The sequence below is a fragment of the Drosophila biarmipes genome, chromosome 3L (genome assembly GCF_025231255.1).
Source record: "Drosophila biarmipes strain raj3 chromosome 3L, RU_DBia_V1.1, whole genome shotgun sequence".
NCBI classification, from domain to species: Eukaryota; Metazoa; Arthropoda; class Insecta; order Diptera; family Drosophilidae; genus Drosophila; species Drosophila biarmipes.
The window spans coordinates 4,325,477-4,347,602 of NC_066613.1; the positions used below are offsets into that span (position 1 = coordinate 4,325,477).

General features: G+C 37.6%; 1 protein-coding gene across 1 annotated transcript in view; it reads left to right on the forward strand.

The window, feature by feature from the left end:
- Positions 1–16,136: 16,136 nt before the first annotated feature.
- LOC108030727 (myb-like protein M) overlaps positions 16,137–22,126 on the forward strand; it is a 53,800-nt gene continuing 47,810 nt past the window's right edge. The window contains exon 1 of the mRNA XM_017103769.2: positions 16,137–16,920. The gene's annotated coding sequence lies outside the window, so the exon portion shown is untranslated. The remainder of the gene's footprint in view (positions 16,921–22,126) is intronic.

A 22,126-nucleotide genomic window follows, 5' to 3' on the forward strand; every position in this document is an offset into this window, starting at 1 on the left:
GATCGTAAGGCATACGACTAATAGCGGAATACTTAAGCCATTCATGGCTATTTTAGAAAGTTGTGTATGGTGGAGGGTTGAATGTTTACTAAGGCCGGTATCAAAAACATTGGGATTTAAATGATTGGAGCTAAACATGCTTAAGCGATCGTTTTAGTACGTTTATTTATACTACTGTAATCAATGTTACTGGCTTCCATTTTGAATAATAATCAAAATAGATTGTATCAACTGTATCAAAATTTCTATTTTTCCGTTGGTATCAACTTTTTAAAATCATGTTAAACTGGGGTCATTTCTGCTATCTGCTCTCGAATTAAAATTATATGATATGATCATGCTAATGACAACTGCTCAGCAGTGCGTGGTAGTTCAAATACTTTACATTAGGCGAACATGGTGGATGCATTACTTATTTAGACAAACCGAACTCATTTTATAATTAGTCCCGTGAAATACGGGGTACGCATTTCTTGTGAGCTGCAACAGAAAGTAAAGATCCCAGCAGGTGTAAAGTCTTGCATAAGTGGTGCAGTGGAGCTTTCAATACTTTTTTTAAGTACGATATCGACTTCTGCAGGGTGATCGGCTCCAATAGGAGCAACCTGTTCAAGCGATGCGTTCTCAGTTTAGATAAACACGTGCAGATTCCGAAGAGCGGCCCTGGGCCGGTTCGTCAGTACTATCTCAGGGATTGGCAGTTGAGTGGCGATCTGATTCCGCAGTTCGTTGTCAGGTCATTACAGAAGTAAAGTAATGACCTATCTGGGGAGCATTGGCTCGGAATCCTTCGATCTTTTGACGGATAGTGAAATTATCTCAAAACTGATTTGACTGATAAGGGGAATGTAATTTAAAATGTTCAAAGCAGACCGCAAATCGTTGACTTGAAAACTTGTCTTTAATTCGTTGGGTGAGCGAGTCAAATTGATTTTCTGGCTTTAAGGCCTTCATCCGCAGGTTTCTCGGGCTGCAACCGTGCCCACAGTCTTAGTTTCCTGCGAGCATTCAACAAGGCACTCAGTCATTCGTGGCGCTCATCCTAGATGCAGTCAACGTGTCTATGTTTACCCGGCGCAGCCCCACCCGAATCCCCAATGCCGCATTTATGTGCACGAACCACTGCAGAAAACAATTGCACGTAATTCTGCTTACGCCGTTACATTGCAACAATGCACGGAAAAAGCAGACAAAAAACCGACCTGCCTAGCCATTTGTTGGCGTTTTCCTTTTTTCTGAACGCTTCCCCTGCCTTCCTGCGGTTGCGACGGACGGATGGCCAGACGGAGTGACAGAGAGACAGAGCGGCGATGGAAGGGCAGTCCGCCGGGGGTCGGGGGGCGGGCAGCCGTCGACCTAGGCGCTTAATCAGAATCGGGTCTGTCGAAACTAAGGCGCCATCCAGCACTGTCTGGGCCTGCCTGTGCCTACTTCCTGGTCCTGGTGTTGGCCAAATAAATGTCTTGCCTCGCTCTTCTGGGCTCTTTTGTCTTCTGTTTGTCCCTCGTTCAGCTTTCACTCCGTGACTGACTGCCATTCCCCATCTGCGTCCTGCCCTTCCCACTTCCGCCTGCATATTGCATTTATTTACATAGGCCCTGCCTGACTTTTGATTTTAAGCCCTTTGGCTCTTTGGCTCTTCTAACTCAATTCCCTCTCGGGCCTTTGGTCCTTGCAGCTGTCTTGGCGCCAGGTACCCGTGTTTGTGCGGCTGTGATTGTGGCTGTGTGCTGCCCTATGTATTTACGGATGCAGTTACGTGCCCTGCCTGCTGCGGGCTGTGCAAATAGGACACTTGCCCATTCTGTAGGTCGCCAGGATGCAGACTCGGGCCGTGACCATCGCCACAGTCCTATGTGTGACTTCTGCTGCTGGAGCCATCCGGATTATGTGGGCTGCCCTCAGAAAAGCTTCTTTAATGCCAACAATGTACTCGGCGGATTTACCCCAATGACATGCTTTGCGTTAATGATTATTTCTACAGGTTGGGAGAATGTGTTAGACTGACGTTGCTCCATGAGACCGCCACTCTGAGTCTACTACTACTTTCACGTAGTGATAATACTTGTAATCTTGTCAAATATATTGTCAGAAGCAAAAGATCGGAGCTAACTCCTTCCAGTCGGGGAATACGACCGCATAGCTGCTTCCACTATTCGGACAAGCTGATTGCCCTTAGGCCCGCATGAACCGTAGAAAACGCCTCGTCAACGATTTCAACCACAGGGCTCTGATTTGGACCGACAACGGAGTGCCCGTCCTACCCCTGGCCCCTTACTGAGTGCTCTCCTGCCACTCCAGTAGAAGACGGCAATCAAAAGTGCAACGGAGGAAGACAATTTTCACACTTGGCATGAAAGAAATATATTTTGCTTGGCAAATATGCTGACCTGACCCCTCAGAGCAAACAAGCTGGCAGTGCAGTGGCACTCGTGCGAGTCGGTCGGAGGAGAACGTCATCATAAATGGCCAGGAAGGGACTCTCAGACGGCAGGAGCAGCAATCAGAGGCGCCTGGAAATATGCAATGCGAAAAATCAACACAGCACAACGATGGGAACGACCCCAATTACCCTCGATTTGCAGTGTGAATGGGAAAGGAGTGAAAAGCAGGAAAAATCCCTGCATATTTACAGGCGTTGGCACGAAAATTTGTCACCTAGCAGAGCAAACACCTCCGAATCCGAGCCCGAGTGCAGAGCCGGTTCTGGGTGTGGGTTCTCGTGTAATCGAGCCTACAGATATGCAACCAACGAGTATCCCAGTAATCGACACTTGGGCGCGGCAAACAGGCCTGCCGAACCCTCCTTCTCTCCCTGCGCCGCGTTTGCGCCTACCGGCATGCATTGTAGGGGCAGATGCAGCGCCCGCCTGGAAATGTGCAACGCTCTGGTTGGCCGGCGCCGGCCGTGCTCATAAAGTTTTCAGCAGCGACTCGGATTGGTCCGGCCACCCGGCTAAGGGCAGCTCCCAGTGCGCATGGGCGGCGAGAGAAAGTGAAGCAGAGGTGCTCAGCAAATAGAAGAGCGCCCCGCAGTATGCAGAGGTATTTTTCGTTCCTGCTGGTTCGAGGGTAGTGTGCGCCCCGTGTGAGCTGGGCGACTAAAGCTCCGCCGTGGTGAAAACGGACGGGCAGTCGCTCCGGAGTGGTGGTGGTTTCTGGGGCAGGCTCTTGCACGCGTGTGTGTGAACTAATTGCGTTGGAATGCTTTTGTCTCGCCGCCCCCGGTGTTGTTGTTATTGTTAGTGGGTGTCTGTATTTGCATTCGGTTTCGGGTGTTTGACATTGATTGCATTTGCGATTTGTATCATTGGGGCAGCACGAATTACTTGGCTATTCACGGAAAAGTTGAGTGAATTGTACTAACAGTCGCTGTAGTGGGTTTCGGATCCCTGCTCTCCTGTTGCTTTGGTAGGTGTCATTGTGACACTTAAATTCAATTTAACCTGCCTTGCCTGCATTTTAGGGTTCCAACCCCAAGTAATACCCTTGGACAAGCTTTTTTGTAGACACCGCTTTCCATCTCTCTCGTGCTTTCTGCCCTCCTTTTATGTTACTGGCCTGAAGTCTACACAAAGTGAATCCGAATTCGCCGTGGTCTGAGAGAAACGAAAGCTTTCATGCATTGCGAGGAAATAGCCATAATAAAGAAATCAAATCATAATATAATTTGGTACTGTGGAGCACCATCAAAACTGCTTCTACTTTATAAGAAAAGTCACCGAGTAGGGTTGGGGTTAGTTAATAGACTTTGCTTTTAAACAACAAGAATGGAAGTTATATACCCCTGCACTTATAAGAAATAATCACTGTTGTATGCATTGTTGCTAGCTTTAGTGATATTAAAAAAGAAATGTTGTACTCGCTAGATTTTTGTGTAAATTAAATTTGTAATTGAGAAAAAGAAAATACGATAAAAGTCAGCAAAGCAAAATTATTTTTAAAAATAATTTATTGTATATGTATATATATGTTAGAGTCGTCTGATTTGTATTATATTAAATTCGAAATTCCTAAGAATACAAAATGATATTCCTTTTAGTGCAAGATAATATGTCAAGAAACACCGAAGCTTTCATTTGTTTCATATTATTTTTCCATCAAATTTCCGATCGTTTCTGTGGCAGCCTTATGATATAGTCGTCCGATTTTGGTAAAATGAAATTCAAAATTCAGAACTAATTAAAAAAATTTCAAGCGTAGGAAGTCACGTGCTGGGAAACACAAAAAGATAGAATTTTTTAAAATTTGTTTTCCGATTATTCCTGTGGGAGATAAAGTTGTCCGATCCGGCTGGTTCCGACTTACAGTGGTGGCCAAAAGTTCAGCACCCCATGTAGTTGGATTTTTCTTTCTGTCTTCTCACAAATAAATTTGATACATAAATAGAACCACTTGCTCTGTTAAAAAAAAGTTGTCCAGATTCTTAAAGCCTCTGAAAAGTCTAACACAAAGAATTCAAAAGAGTTAAATTGTTCCCTCAAAATGGTTTACAATGCTCTGAGTCATATACAAAAAATGGAGCTTTAAAAAATATCAGGGGAAAGCCCAAAGCCCGAAAACTAAATATTCAAGAGGAAAGAAATATTGGAAGAATTTGTTCTAAGGACTTTAAACCTCCAAGATGATTAAAGATGAAGTATCATCAAAATTTGGCATAAACGTTTCCTCCTCATTGAATACAACAAACGAATTTACAAGCAAGATTGAAGTTTGCGAGGGAACATTTGAAAAAACCGTTTAATTTTTTGCAAAATATGCCGTGGAGTCCACCAAACACACATCACCACCCCGATACACTTTAAGAGCCGTCATGCACGGTGATGGAATATGTCATGGTGTGGGCAGGGTTTTCATGGCAGGCCCCATACATAAGATAGACATACGTATGGAGCAATACGTCTAAAAAATAACATTATTTTTATAATGATTGCATTTGCTGAAAAAAACATGCCGTTAGATTGGCGATTCATGCACGACAATGTCCCAAGCACACTTTAAGTCTAGTTAAGAGTTGCCTCATGGAGAACAAAATTGATGTTTTGAAGTGGCCGGCCCAATCCGGATCTCAATCCTATTAAGATCTTATGGAGTGATGTTGAGAACCATATTCCATCTGTAAAGCCCACCAACTAAATTGAATAGTTGACTGTTGTCCAAGAAGGATTGGTGGAGAGCATGGCGCGCAGGTGCGATGCTGTCATCAAAAATTTTGGATATCCAAGATCACCTATTGTTTTTTTTCCAAACTTGTGACCAGAAAGTGCAACATGCATGGTGCGCTAAACTTGTGGCCACCACTGTATATACTACCTGCAAATGAATGAAAATGGAAATGGAAAAGTTTCAGCACAATAGCTTTAAAACTGAGAGACCAGTTAGCGTTGAACCGGACGGACATGGCAAGATCGACTCGTCTGATGCTGATGAAGAAAAATTTTTTATATTTATGGGGTCGGAAACGTCTGCTTCACTGCGTTGCAAGCCTCTTAATTAAATCACAATACCCTATGCAAGGGCATAAAAAACACCTCTGTACGATGTCAGCAACTAGTGACGATGGCACCAAAAATTCTGATATCAACCTTTGTGACGAAAATGTATTAGACGATCTACTTACAAAAAGTCAATTTTTAGACTTGTATCATTCATTAATAACTAATGGCGTACCCATGTGTATTATAATATTAAGCTAAAAACTTTTTTATCACGGTTAGAATATTACTTAGAATAGTTAGAATATCACTTTTGATCGTGAGCTAGGGTTGTGAACAATATATTAAAATATCAATATTTGTATATATTTTGACAAAAATAAATATTTATATCATGATATTTTTTGTCACTTATGTTGTCACTTACATTATCTCGATTTTTTGTTGATATATTTTTGATATTTCATAATTGGTCGTTCTGATTTGACAAAAAGCTTTTTTTCGGAGATTAAAAATCACACAACATCACGCAACATTTGCAGTAAAGTTGTAAAAACTAGCGGAAACTTGTCAAACTTGCTCTTTCACCTGAGAAACAGGCATCAGGATGCCTATCTAAAGTGTACAAAGGTAATTAAGTCATAACAAGAAAGGAAGTTAACTTCGGCAAGCCGAAGTTTTTATACCCTTTGCAATTATAAGAAATAATAAACATTAGTAAATATTTTTTTTCATATTATTTTCGCACTAATTTCCCGATTGTTCCTATGACAGCTATATGATATAGCCGTCCGATTTTGATAAAATTTAATTCGAAATTCAGTACAAATTCAAAAATGTTATTTGCAAGCTAAGAAGGTCATATGTCAAAAAGCACCAAAGCTGTAATTTGTTATATATTATTTTCCCACCAACTTTCCGATCGTTCCTATGACGGCTATATGATATAGTCTTCCGATTTTTATAAAATTTAATTCGAAATTCAGAACTAAATAAAAAATGTTATTTCTAAGCTTAGAAGGTTATATGTTCAACAAGAAAGGAAGTTAACTTCGGCAAGCCGATGCTTGTATACCCTTGCAGTTATAAAAAATAGTCAATAATTTTATTAAATTGAATTCGAAATTGTTAAAAATATAAAAATTATATTCCCAATACTATAAGATAATATGTCAAAAAGCTCCAAAGCTTTAATTTGTTTCACATTATTTCTCAACTATATAATATAGTCGTCCGATTTTGATCAAATTTAATTCGAAATTTAGAACTAATTTAAAAATGTTATATCCAAGCTTAGAAAGATATATGTTAAGAAACACGGGAAAGTTTCTGCCCGATAGCTTCAAAACTGAGAGTCTAGTTTGCGTAGAAACGGACAGACAGACGGGCAGGCGGACATGGTTAGATCGACTCGTCTAGTGACGCTGATCAAGAATATATATACTTTATGGGTTCGGAAACGTTTCCTTCACTACGTTGCAAACTTCTGACTGAAATGTTTATACGCTCTGCAAAGGTGTGTGTCAAAGTGTCAGGCTTTCTTGGACCTAGTTTTTCACCTCATACTCCGCGTATGGGTTACCGCCCAAATTGTGGCATCAGAGTCGGTCTTTTTCGTTTTGGCAGCCTAGGCGAGCAGAGGTGAACGTTTTTCTAAAAGTGCCCAATTTTGAAAGTTCAGCGCGAGTGACTAAGGGCCGCCGTTTCTACGTTTGGGGTTACCGGAAAAAAATGGAAATATAGCCAGGAAGCTAGCTGCGGATCAGGGCTACTGGCCGTCCACAAGAGGTCTTGCGCGGCCGGCGTTTGTTTAAGCGAACTCTACGGAAGTCATCCCTTATTCGGAGTCTATCAAGCTGCAGGAAAGAATGGGTCGAGAAACAGAAAAAAATCTCCGCTCAGGGTTCCGGCAACAGCGTTTGCATTTGGGCGACGCATAAATCCATTGCGTTTGTCTAAGTTATATATCAATAGCTTTTGCTTGGTTCTTAGTTTGACCAAGAGCGAGAGAGTAATCGCTTGATCACGCTGTAAGACGTCGGTCCGTCGCGGAGCCGCGGCGCAGTTTCGCCATGGAAACGTAAACTTACCGTGAAAAAGCCCGGGAGTTGAACTAAGATCTTGGTGGAAAGAAAAGGGGGGAAATTGGAAAAGTTAAGTCCCCATCAGTTTTTGTGACGCCGCCCGGTAAAATATGTTGCCAAGAACTTTTGTGACCAGCTACATTTGGACATAATCTTCCGGCCAGATGAGAAAATTGTGAAAGACATACGAAATAAAAAAAGTGAAGCCTGAAAAATGGGAAATCATATGGATGGTGGCGAGGTAGTTCTTTTTTTTTAGGTGCATTTCGGTAGTGGAATTTTTAAATGGATTTACGTTTTGGTTTGCATTGTTTTGTATTATCTATAAATTTTCCGCAGATAGCCGCGAACGTCTCGGCGAAAGCGCTTTCATCGATGGATGTTCCTGCAAGCGGTAAGAAAACTCAAGGCGGCGTAAGGAAAAGAAGAGAAAAATGTGAACCCACCGCACCTAAATGCCCTGCAATCAGGCGGATCGAGATTTCAAGATCTCTCCTTATGACTTTTTAACAATTTTTTTATTTTGATTCAATGAGTATTCCTTGCATCTCTAATTATATCAGGTTGCAATTCAAATTGTATTTCCGCCACAGCAACGGGATAACTATCGCAAAGTTTTGTAGTGATTTTCATTGTAGTTTAAAGTTTTGTGATTGCATTCCAAACTAAATCTATCTCATTTGACCGTACCCATATTTTAATTATAAAATTCTAAATGTTTAGTACTAGGATAGATAATCATGATTATTTATTTTCTTAGCTGGTAATAAAACTTTTATAATGAACTGAATTAACAGTCTGTTGCCGCAGCAATAATGATTCCGCGATAGGGTTGCTTGCGTTCAAAGGGATCGTTAAGGGATCTCGGGAACATCTAGTGAGGTCAGTTTGAGATTCTGCCAGAGTACGTGGGGACTTTTTTTGGACTTTCTTTTTGATTTTTATGTGGCGTTGCTCATTCCCGAGTTTAGCTTGTCCAGCACGCGATATTAGATTTCCTCTTCGTGGAGTCAAGCATTTACACCCATATTAACTCCATTATAATTAAGTCTTATTAACCCTCTATTCTTCGATAAAATAATACGAAACGTGAAATAGTTTAATATCTTAATATTTAAATCCTTAAAAATACTGAAATAACTTATAATTCCCTGTATTTATACGATTCACGGTTCCTTGCTTTTTCCTCAACTAAAAATATTGAAACTAACTTTTAAGTCCCTGTATTTATGGGATTCACGGTTCCTTGCAAACCCGTCCGATGAAGCAATCCAAATTAAAAATGCTGGATTCCTGGAGGCGCATTCGAGATAACGCGCAATGGAAGAATCGGAAAACCAGGAAAACAAATTGTTTTTGGGTCTTCCATTTACTTCTTGGGATAGTGACCCAATAGCATTCTTTAAATCTTATTTTTAAAATCTTAAGAAAAAGACTATTGGTATTAAATTTTGGTTAATAATAAAAAATAAAACAAAAATATCAAAAATATTTGTCATATCGATATTTTAGGTGATAAATATTTTTATCAATTTGATATATTTTTGAAAGAATATATCGTATCAGTATACGATATCACAACCCTATCGTGAAGTGTGATATACGTCATAAGTATATGACAATTGATGTAATCGAAGAGTCATCCGCTACATTGTAGGGAAGAATCTTGGTAAGCTTAACAGATTTTAAAATAAACTAAAATATGCGATTAAAGTATTATAGACTTAGACAAATATTGCTGTTAGCTGCGCTACGAAATGGGTAACACTTTGAAAGACCAGAACAGCAATGGTAATTAGTTACATTCGTCTGATTTGCAATTTTTTTGTCCAATATATTTGCTTGTCAAGAGGAAAAAAGTACGGTCACAGATAAGCTGAAGAAATATGGGCAATCTGCTGTATGGAACTATTTTGACAAATCGGCTGATGGCAAGACATCCAAATGCATCAAATGTGGTAAAACCTACCCAGTTTACCAATAAGCAAATTGCCACAAAGACCGACGGGCTCAATTCTTTCATTCATTGACAAAAAATAAGAAACTTCGTCGAACTGCAAACAAATTTTGGACGTTGCCTTATGCTACTACATCACCTCAGACTTGTGCCCTGTTTCAGTGGAATAAAATAAACTTTTACACATTTTATTTATTTTTTGTATTCGTTGAAAAAATGATACGGAGTAAAACCTTTTTCAAAATTACTCCGAAAAACATCGAAACTGGAAGGTAAACATCGATGATTTTCCAGATCTTATTTATCCAGTACTGGAGAAGGAGTGCCTGCGCCGTTCTAAACCTACATAAGTTTAAATATATTTATAGGTCCTTAAAATATGAATGTAAAGGGCATGACATAAATATAAAGAACAAATAATTTAAGCAACCTTTTTATTTTTATACAGGAAGCAGAAAAAAATTATTAAACACATGAATCTGTTATAAAAATATCAATTTGACATGAAAGCATATCAGTTTAATATGAAAGAATATCAATTCGATATTGAAAAGTACCATACTGGTACAGCTGAAATCATGTGAAATAGCACAAATGGAGAAAAAATGTAGTCCAACTTTTTTCCGTCCCTTGAGTTTTAACCCTGAAATATTACATTCCAATATAACCTGACTAATTCTTATCTCGATGAGCAATCAATGTTTCCGTTATACATTGTCTTTGCTTTATTATTCTTTTTTATTCTCATAATATTTGAAATTAAGTTTTCTCATAAATAACACAGCTTTGCAAGTCAAGAGCTTCTTCGGGTATAGTTTCGTTTTGGCATTATTTTGTTAAAATTATACTTAACTCAAACATTTCTGGCAAAAATGGTCCGCGGAAATCATTGAACTACCGAAAAAAGGACCCTTGCTTACCCACTTTCCGGTTCTGAAAAAAAACCCACTGAAATAGAGAATATAATGCACTGCTCGCATAAAATGGTGTTCGATGCACATAATTTAGTAAAAGAAAGTGAAGTACATTAAAAAAACAAGGATCGTGAAAATCCGCCAGGTTGATAGTGCGAAAAAGGGAAAAGGATCCTTTTCTGTCTTCCCGGGAGATTATTCACGAAATCAATGATGAATTTAATCTAAATATATCTAGATCGCTGGTTTCAAGAAGACTAGGGAAAGCATCACTCTTTGGCCATTGCACAAACAGAATTATGTTTGCAAAACCCCAAAGGCCCAAATCGATAAAATTTTTGAAAAAACGTCCTCTGGACGGATAAAACAAAGATTAAAAGAGTTGGACCTGATGGGAAAACCTTCGTTTTCGTCCAAAGGGCGAAGCTTTAAATCCGAGATTCACTACCAAGTCCATAAAGCACGGAGGAGGAAAAATAATGGTGTAGGGTGCCTTTTTCTGGTCTCTGGGATGGGTCCAATAGTCCTATCCACGGGATTAAGGATCGGTTCAGTGTTTGGACATTTTAAAGCAAGAAATGGAACCATTTGTGTTTGAAATGCCCAAAAAATAGATCTAAGCATAAAGCTAAGGTGGTTAGGAACTGAAAAAATGTTATGGAATGGCTAGGGGAAACCCTGACCTTAATCCAATAGAAAATTTATAAAATGCCAAAGGTCAAATTTTCAATCAGAAATTTAAGAATTTAAATGACTTTTGGGCAGAAATCCAAGAGGCTTAGACCTCTATTCCGAAGGAATAAACTTGGCTGAAAGTATGCAACGTAGATGTGAAGCCGTTATCCTAAACTCTGGTCTTAAAACAAAATATTAACAACTTTACCTTTCTTTAAATGAAATGCAGATTTTCTTGTTAAATGTGCTATTTATGTGACCAAAAACTTCGGTGCAACTTGTGAAAAAACTGTAAATATTTTTGGAATTTAAAATAATTAAGTTTGTTTCCCGAATTGGATACCATACTTAACGTGCTAAGGAAATGCATTGAACTTTTGGTTTTTTACACACGTTTTAGTAAAATTTTTATTTTTTAACTAAAAACCATGACTTGTACTATTTATCGGATCAAAGCTGTATTTAAACCCAGAATTGGGGCGCTTCTTAACCTAAAGCGAAGAGTAAGAACAGATTTTGCAAGAGCAGGAGTATCCATCAGGTACGTAATCGGCTGGCTAACTGTCTAAGCAAGGCTCTCGCCCTTGTGTCGTTATTCAACAGCTTACTAACTGTTGAATACTTCCGGCTGCCGACTGACGTGGAATTATAAAGGCCCATTAGCTTCCTACTATCCCTGGGAAAAATCATGGAAAGGTTGATCCCGATCAGACTACTCTCTTACGAGAATGTCACCAGTGGGATTACAGAATCCCAGTTCAGGTTCCTTCTGCAGCATGAAACTCCTAAGCAATTGCAACTGATTTTTGTCAACTTTGCTTTAGAAGCCTTAGAGAAGAACTACTTGCTGCCTTCCTTGACATCTACCACGCTTTTGACAGTATTTGGCACCCTGGGCTCCAGTACAAAGCCAAAAGACTTCTTACGCCACTGCTGTTCCAGCTCGTCAAAAGCTTGCTAGAAGAACGCTCTTTCCTCGTATCTGCTATCAAACCAATCTCTGCCGGAGTTCCACAACTTATAAGTCAGAAGATAGAAAGACGATAGTACACTTTTCACAAAAACAAATAGGATCGCGATGCTGGCTAATAATTTTGTTTATGTCCAGCTCTGGTGACATAAGAAATAACCATAAATAAGAACAACAAATGTTTAGTTCCCATTCAAAATAAAAATAAATTTTAAGGAATTACCTTTTATAACTATGTGGAGAATCTTTGAAAGCTTATTTATGTACAGTCACGCCAAAGCAACACACAAATTTGAAATTAAGCTGGACTGAGCAAATGGCGAAATAAACCTGAAGCTCGGTCGAAAAATAATAGAAAGGGTTAAGAGGGAAAGGAATTTTCAGAAATAAAGGTGTAACGGCAATTATCGCGTCCTCCTTCCTACCAATAACTTTGTTTCTGTAAAATGGGTTCCACCCTCTATTTATCGCCCAGAAGAGTCTCAGAAGTTACTTCTTTGCGATTCGCGATTTGTGGTATCGCCTTTCTATCGCTCAGAAGTGACTTCTACGCAATTAACAGTGGAGTCCACAGTTGCATTTTTTCCTAAGGATATCTCCTTTACCTGTTTCCTTTTCGCCTTTCTATCTTCACATAAATTTATTATTTATATAAATAGAAAAATTGCTCAGTTAATATCGTCGCTCTATCTTTTACAGTTTCTTTAGTTAAATTAATTGCAAAGTAGGCTGGTCCCAAGTACAGTACACTAGGAAAAAAATTATTACCTTATTACAAAAGGTGATTTTTCATAAAAAAAAACTTAGTATTTAGCTGGATATCCAGAATTTTTGATGACAACATAGCACTTGCGCGCCATGCGCAATGTTGTGCCATCCTTCTTGGATAACAGTACACAATTTAGTTTAGTTAGCGGGCTTTACAGATGGACTATGGTTCTAAACATCACTCCACAAGTTCTCAATAGGATTGAGATCCGGGGATTGGGCCAGCCACTTCAAAACATAAATTTTGCTCTCCAACTCTTTACTAGACCTATAGTGTGCTTAGGTCATTGTCATGCATGAAATGCCATTTTAATGGCCTGGTTTCTTCAGCAAATTGAATCATTATATAAGTAATGATATTTTTGTAGTCATATTGGTCCGTACGCATGTGGGCTGTTCTTTTACGAATTTGGAACAAAAATCACATATTTGATTTTTCTAAAACTTTTTTCAGAAAATAAGTAAGCACGTTTATCAGGTTTTATTATTTTTATAGTTAGAACTTTGTAAAGTTTGTAAAAAAAGCTTGTATTCAAAAAGTGTACACTGCTTGCAAGTCCACATATATCTCCGTCTGTAGTTATACGATTGATTTCATGTCTTTTGCATAAAATCCTCGGAAACCTCTACTTGTAATATAAATTTTTTTAAACACAAAATTTTTAATTTTTAGTAATAAAAACAAATTTTAATTTTAAATGTGTTTTTAACTATTGCCTGTTTCTTGCGCGTAAAGAAGTTTGTATGTAATCGTATGAAAGCCCGCGCACTGAAGCTGCGCGTCCCGGTCCCGGCATGGCGTTACCGCGTAAATGCTCGGAGAAGCATTCAAGCGGCGTTTGCCGCGCCGATATCTTGTATTCTCTTCTGGCTGTTATCGACAATCGTCTGTGCATCAGTTTTGGGCCGAAAACAAAAAGAACGGAAAAGACAATTGACAATTAGTGAATTCCAAGAAGAAAGCAAAGAAAGAAGCCGATTATGAATTCCAATGTATCGATTACAGTGCGTTCGCACTTCGACTTCGCTTTAGTGTGCGTTTCGCAAGTGGCGTCGCGCAGCTCAGCTTCGTACCGCACCGCGCCGCACCGCCCCAGTGTGCGCAGACCGTTATAGTCCTGGAGAATTTTGATGATTCTTCATCTCTAATCATCTTGAAGGACTTAAAAGTCTATCCTATTAAATATTGTTTTTATTTGCTTTTAGGCTTTTTTATGATTTTTTTTACAGTTCCTTATTTTTAATATGACTCAGAGCATTGTAAACCATTTTACGGGAACATTACAACCCCTTTAAAATCTTTGTTAAAGTCTTTTCAGAGGATTTGCCGCGAACCCTTGCCATCGTAAGCCGAACTCCTTCTTCTGTTTCAATTACAACCAGATCTGTTAGATCATTTAATGCGCCAAACACTACACCGTCTTAAGAAAACGAAAAGATAAGAGTGTTCTGACCAACCTACTTTGCAATTCATTTAACTAAAAGGAGTGCCCAAAAGGAACTGTAAAAGGTAGAGTGGGGAGATTAACTGAGCAAATTGTTCTATTATATATATCAAATTTATTCTATTTAATAATTTAAGCTTTAAGGAATTTCTCTGTTTCGTTACCCCCTCTATCTCTCTCCAAAACCTTTCAATACCAATTTTAATAATGTAATTTCGATAGATAGCTTTAAATTGCAGAAAAACAATGTTAGTGGCGCGGGAGACGGACTCTCGCTCTTTGCATTACCCCTCTCTCCATTTTGACCTGTAGTCCATTCAATATGGGGAAGAAAGTGATGGAAGATCGTTACCCAGTGTTGTAAGGCACTAAAAGGACCAAAAGTTCGTACAATAAATATTGACGGGCAATAACTTTACAGCGCTGGCTCTCATTCAGTTTTCCCATTGGTTTTTTGTATTCTTAGCTATACCGCGGAAAATGTAGGTAAAGGAAAAAGAAAGTATGGGTCTTCTACTAAGACGGATCCAATCATCATGGAAAACTATGAAAGGTGGTGGGAAATTTCACAACGTTCAATTTTGTTTTCCTGTCTTATTTGATGTTGGTAACAATGCCTGACTATCGATAGCTGCGAGTAGGGCGTAGCCCAGCTGACATCGCTAAAAAATTACTTACATCGAGCGGTAATCAACGGTCCTACCAAAAGTACTACATTAAACAAGAAAGCAAGTTAATTACGGCAAGCCGAAGTTTGTATACCCTTGCAGTTATAAGAAATAATCAACTTTAGTAACGCCAGGAAAAAATTTAAAGGATTGTTGCTGACTTCAGTGATATTAAAAAAATGTATTTTATTCTTTTGTTTAACATCTATATCTTAGAGTAGTCCGATTTTTATTAAGTTGAATTCGAAATTCTTAAAAATATAAAAATATTATATTGCCAATACTATTAGATAATATGTCAAAGAGGGCCAAAGCTTTAATTTGTTTCATATTGTTTTCGCACCAATTTTCCGATCGTTCCTATGACAGCTATATGATATAGTCGTCCGATTTTGATACAATTTAATTCGAAATTCAGAACTAATTAAAAAATGTTATTACCAAGAGGAGGAGGTTATAGCTTAAAAAGCACCGAAGATATAATTTTTTCATATTATTTTACCACTAAGCGGAAACGTTTCCTTCACTGCGTTGCAAACTTCTGGCTGAAATCATTATACCCTCTGAAAGGGTATAAAAATCCTGAGTCTATGCGACGAAATCTACACCAGTTGACTATCTGGTGCTGGTATTACTTCTGAAGACTAGTACCGCTTTTTCTCTCAGTGTCTTTGGGAAAAGCTCCGGCCTAACGGAAGAGCTTGAAACTTACTGCAAAGAGTGTGTAGAGTTCCGCATGGAAGGGGGAGTGGGAGTGGATGTTGTACTTGTTGCCAGTGTTGTTGTTTGCGGCGAATTCGGAGACGCAACATGTTTGATGGTAACAAATTCATTTAGTAAAAAATCCTGTTGCATACAATGATAATAAAATTCGAACTATAGGATATAACCACTGATAAAATTATAAGAATTGCTTTGCATATCTAATTTAAGTTGCATCTTTAAGTTGTTGTGTTGTTCCAGGAGCCTTCATCGGCAGAGGGCAAACCTCGTTTATTTGCCGAGTTCCCACTCAGATGCCTCCTTATTTGCCGGCTAACAGTTCGGAGAGGTCCTCGTGCGAATTCGTCGTCTACAGCTTCGCCTCGTCGTCGGCTGCCCCAAGGACTCGTGCAGTTGGATAGGTTCGTGCCCGTTGCACAATTCGCTAGCGATGGCGAGCTTAAAATTTTCGGAATGCGTTAAGGATCAGTTTTGCGCGAATTACGGTCACGAAAGGTTGCTACCGACAAAGAGCCGGCGTCCGAAACAAACATTTTTAAAATAACTTTTATAGAGTCTTCCGTTCTGTGCGTGTGTGTACGGTCCACGAATTTTAATAATTCTTGAGTGCTTGAAAAAGCAATGTAAACATATCCCCAACGAAAACTGACCTTGGCCAAGAAACGTTGAGAAAGTAACTGACCTAAGTCAAGCACGAATAAACGATACCAGGATTTGGGCAATATAAGTGAAGAGCTGGAAACTAAGTAGAGTTAGAGTTGATTAGTGTATAAATCTGGTGACGACCCCCAAATAGTTTTGGAACAGCTATAAGTCCTAGTATAGTTCTTAGACTTTTGCACAGCTTTTTGTTAAATCACATCAGTTAGATTTGCATTGAGTATCTGCCACATAATTAGATCGTTTATAGAGTATGACAAAAAAATGTTTAAGGAAAATACGCAAGAACCTTTCCCAACATCGCTCGCTTAAACTATAAATGGTTGTGAAATGTAGTAACGTAAATATCGAAAAGTTTGAATAGAACCTTAATAAAACATACTTGACTACTACTCGCGTTTTTGACATATTTTCATAGACTAGCTAAGCTTACATCTATAACACTCATTTCTCGGGGAAAGACTGTAGCTCTTTGTCCAGTATTTACATATTAACAGTGAGCAGTGAATAATATTGAAGAATTTCCAATTCATAAACGGAAAAAGTGCTGGAAAATGTGAAAAGATTCTCATACGATTTAAATAACTCGGGAGTGTTGAGTTGAAGAAAATTATATTAATGGTAAGCCAAAAGTTGTCGACTATCTTTTTTCAAATTTTAAAACACAAATTTAAATCATCTCAAATATTGACTTTATATTAAATAGGTTTGGTAGATTCCGGATGTTAATAAGGCATATTCTATAGGTTGTGTAAAAGCTTAAACTGATATGGGAATTACTTTATTATTGGATCTTTATCTATTCACTCATATATTGGTGTGATCTTCGACTGCCAATTCTTTGATGTGCCTGATACGAAAAAATGTTTTGGAAAAATATAATATACTAATTGGCCTAAATTATCAGGAAGTAACTTAGCGAAGCGTTGTGAATTGCAACAGCTTAAGTGAGCTACCATTTAAACTTTGGTGAACGTTACTATAAAAACAAATGTCCAGTAGCTACAAGAGCGACAATGAAGTTCACTCTGCTTAAAATCACTATTGATTTTCTTACCGCCTATCCGACACTTCAGATTCAATTAAAATTTTTGGACTAAAATTGCTCTTTGCCAGTTGGTCAAGTGCAACATCGGCAATTTTCGCAGTCAGCGGGAGGACAGGGTGTGGAACGAGGGCCTGGGACAGTTGCTAAACAAACGCCAATCCAAGCAATTTCAGAGTTGACTGCATTGCAATGGGCGGCTCAAGGGGAGGAGCCAGGCTGCAGGCAGTGCAGAAAGTGATTTTTGCAGTGATCCGAGCCCAAATCCGAATCCGCTTGTGTGAAGTGAGTTGCATAAATGTGCAAGCTGTTCAAGTGATTTCGAGTGAAAGGCTCTGAATGAGACGTTGTCTGGCATCGGCTGCGGGTCCTGGTCCTCCGTCCGTGTCTGCCTGTATTATTTTGTTGCATACTTTGCTGCGTCATTAAACCAATTGATGAACCTGAGCGGAAGCGGTGGTGGGGGACTAACGTGTTTATTACGCTTACCGTGCCGTAAGTGGAAAATCAAATTTAAATTCTAGCAATGCTTGCTAGTTGAAGTCCCCTCGATTGGCTCGTTTTGATTAAGCTGCTAAACATGTAATAAAAGCCGAAAAGGGTCGATTGAAGTGCCTTAACAGTTCTTTAATATTAATTTCAAAGCAGATATCCCAGTGGTTTTCGCACATTGTACTGGTGCATGTTGGTAGGGCGGTATTCAAGTCAAAACATTTCATTAAAGGCAGTAACGAACACTGTGAAAAGTACACAAAAGCTGCTGAAAACAAAATGTTGACAAAAAGCGTAAAACACACAACTCAATAGTGCACAAAATGAAAATGAAAATGACGCAACATGCTAAGAGCAGAAAGAAAACAAAGAGACTTGCAACAAACCCGGAAAAAATGTAACCAAACCGACTGACCAGCGAACTGAAAGACCCACCGACAGACAGACCATACAAATAAATACGCAGTCAAAGGCAATCAACGTCAGCTAGCAAGGCACGGAAGGCCAGGAAGGCAGCTGGCTCCCGTCCCTCTTGACAACTACCGATATTTGATTTGAAAACATTCCGAAAAACGCTGCCCAAACGCATTCGCCCCTCTATTTTGAATGCTCGTCAACGTCATCAGCCCCATTTGGCTCCAAGGATCGCTGCAAATAAATAAATGGCAGCCATTGGCACAACAATTACAATCCGCTGCAGACATTTCTGTTTTGCTCTCTTTTTCGTTATTTCTTGTTGCCGCTTTGTCACTTGATGTTTTAATTGGAAGGCAACATTTTATTTTAAAGCCGTTGTGGGTTTTAGAATTCCTAGGATAAACTCCAAATACGATTGATGAATAACTAATCTGTTTCTTAAGGCAATAATGTTGGACTCCGATCTAAAACATTTCAGTTACATTTCTATTTATAAAAGTGTCAAGAAGTATATAAATTTGTATGAAATGAATTTAAACCTAATTCATTTGACCATAATAGTCGTTTGTTGCCATGAATAAAATGTCTTACAAAAAACGTGTACGTTGTTAAAATGTTCCTGTTGTTTTCCCATCTGAAATTATAATATTGTAAATATTTTTTGTGTGACACTGTACAGCTCGATTTTTATGCAGATATTTCAAAACGAAATGTTTTCGATATTTTTTTTTTTAAATAATTTACCCAAATGATAAACAGCTTGTATCTGTGATAAGGAACACTGATATAAATAGCGGTATAACTGTAGTTTATGGAACCAGGCTTAGGGAGAATTGCTTATGCCACAATTGGACTCAATAAAATAATATAATTTGCTTTTCCTTTTAAATGTAAAAGAAATGAAAATCGCATATTCTTTTTTCCTTAACAGAACCTTAAGAAGAACCAAAGGTGCTAAAAAGAATAGACAACAAATCAGAAAGTATAGTTTAATTTTTTTTTAATTTTTTCTTCGGTTTCAAATAATTCGGTACTATAGATATTTGCAAAATATTTTAAAGAAATAAAAACCATAAAAGGGGAGGGTGTCGTCTACATAGTTTCTAACCTAGAGCGCCGACTAGAGTCGTTCCTGAAGGAATACTTTTAATTTTTTTGATTTAAAAAAGTAATGACCAATAATAAATTAATTTTAAAAAAAGTAAATCTGAAAAAATACAATTGATTACTTTGAAAAAAGTCATGCTGTTTGAATAGCAGTGCACTACCCCAAAAAGTAATAATTGCCATTTAAAAAAAAAACGAGTCATGGTAAATTTGTGTTTTTTTTCGACACATATCAAAGTCAAATTGATACCAAAAAATTACTTTTTCTTGAATTCTTTCTTTTCGATTTTTTTTGACATCAAAAAAAAGGGAGTATATAACAAAACTCTGACGTTTATTAGGTGAATTCAAATCGACTTCAAACATGTTGTCTCAAGTGCACTAGAATGGTTTTCATGGCTTTTGAACTTAACGCCCGTAGAAAACGTTGACCAGCTTCTGGTGTCTGTTTCTGATGCTAAAGGTTCCAGGTTCAAGTACGCCCCAAGGACAGTGTTTAAGAATAATATCTTAAAATGACCTTAAATTTGTAATAACAAAACTTGCATTTAAATGATTATATTTTTTTCTGTGCAGAAAGTAAATTTTTTGGCCAAAAATCTATAATTTCTTTTCAAGGATAGTTAGAATTACGCAGTTTTTTGAGTTTTTCTCTTGAAAGATTGAACTTTCCAACGAACTAAAAGCAACATTATATGGTAAAGATAATCCAAGCCAAAAGCGTAAAATGTTCGGTACATTTGGTTTTTTTAATTAAAAAAAAATAGCTAGATCCATTTTTTTTCCACTTAATCCATTTTCATACACGATAGAGTATGAAAGAAAACAATTAAAGAAAATTAACACCACCAAAAAATATTATGTTGTTTAAGATATACCGTTAAAAATTGCTAAATTCGGAGGCTCCCAGTTCAACGTTATTTAATAATAGATCTAAAAAATTTTCTATTTGTTTCTTCTGGTTATCTCTTTCGATTTTAATAATAAAAATAATTTATTTTTGATGTAATGACTTAATTTGGGGATAGCACTTAAAAGCACTCGAAAAGCAAAGTACTCATTTATGATCAGTTACATCAGCATTTTGACTTCTAAATTATTTTTAATTTCTATAAATATTTAATGATTTTTTATTTTGTAAATACTGTTAAAAAAATTCTTGGCCGAATTTTTTGGAACTTTGGCATAAAATAGGTTAATGAAATTTAAAAGGATTCCGTACTCGGTCTGGTCATTTCCTTAAAAATACGTACTTTTGCCAAAATCGGATCGGATGGCCCAGTGTGCAATGGATAAAAAATTTAATACTTTCAAATTCAAATAATACTTTTGAAAATCAATTTTAACGGAAAAATATTAATTACTTTTGAAAAGTATTATGCTAATGAAATACATTTTAAAGGTAATGAAAAATTGTGTAAATAAGTAGAAATAGAAAAGTTATAACCATCTGTACGTAATACACAATTTGGAGATTTTAAGCATTTGCGGTTTTACGTTATCCACCTCTGAAGTGCCTGTAAAATGATGTATCCCTTAAAAGTGAATATATCAGTTATTTGATTTCCACCTCTGAATGGCCCATAAGTCATTGGATCGAGTATGCCTGTAAATTCGAAAAATGACCGTCTATACATCTTAAGATGATCCCGCTTTTCGTGTCGTATAGCCATGTCAGTTACTGCGAATTAAGATACAGAACCAGTGCGCTAAATTTTAGAACGATCGGTACAAAAGTTTTCTATGAAAGTGATCACCGACTCAAAAAATCACACTATTCGCGAGACCGATTTAAAGTTTAAATGTCCCCTGTTTTTTAATTTTCGTCCGTTCGACATTTAACACAACATTCTTGAACTATTGTACATGATTAGAAATAATATATATAAAAAACGGTACAAAATTTTTTACCATAACTCCTTAATGAATGTTGTGCATTATAAGAAGATCTGTTTAAATTGGTTAGTCTGCTTCACGTCTGTTTGCTTACGGAGCAGAAGTAATTATGGAACTTCGCGAGCCCAATGTATGAATCAAAACATTAATATCATACGTGTAAATTTTGCATTTTTAGTATAATCATAGCTTGCCGATTTCAGCCCCTGGTCTATCGATAGTCAGGCATCGTTACGACCACCACGTTGACGAATAGATAAACCAAGGACAAAACGACTTTTCTCTCGACCTCCCATATTGTCTTTGAAAACTACATCCTATAGAATAAATCGAAAAAATGCTGAAAAAAATGTTTAGTTGTAGCTTTGGCTTTTTTTGAAATTCTTTTTTTACTCTTGGGACTATACTTTTTTCAGAGTTTGGAAGAAAAACGAAAAAGGCGGACGGCTGAATCAAATATTTGCTAAATGAACGATCAGATTAATTCGAAAATAATAAAATAATCATCATTTTTTTATATATTATATTGAAATAATAAAGTTTTTTTATTGGTGTTTCTTAAAACAATTTTTTGGAGTACTTTGCAAAATGAAAATGTTTGTCACCTTGTTTGTAGGTTTGTATAAATCCCTTTTTGTATCCGTTACTCGAAGAGTGAAAGTGTATACAAGATTCCACGAAAAATATATATAAGGGGGCTCTAGGGGCTAGTGGCGTAGACTTTAAATGAATCGTCCGATTTCAATCATATCATGAAGATGGTTATTAGAACATAACCTCATTTAAATTGCTTTCAGAATATTTTTATAAAATGTGGGCGCTAGACGGATTCTAGTGTTATGGTCGTTTGTGGGTGCTAGATTGGGCGTG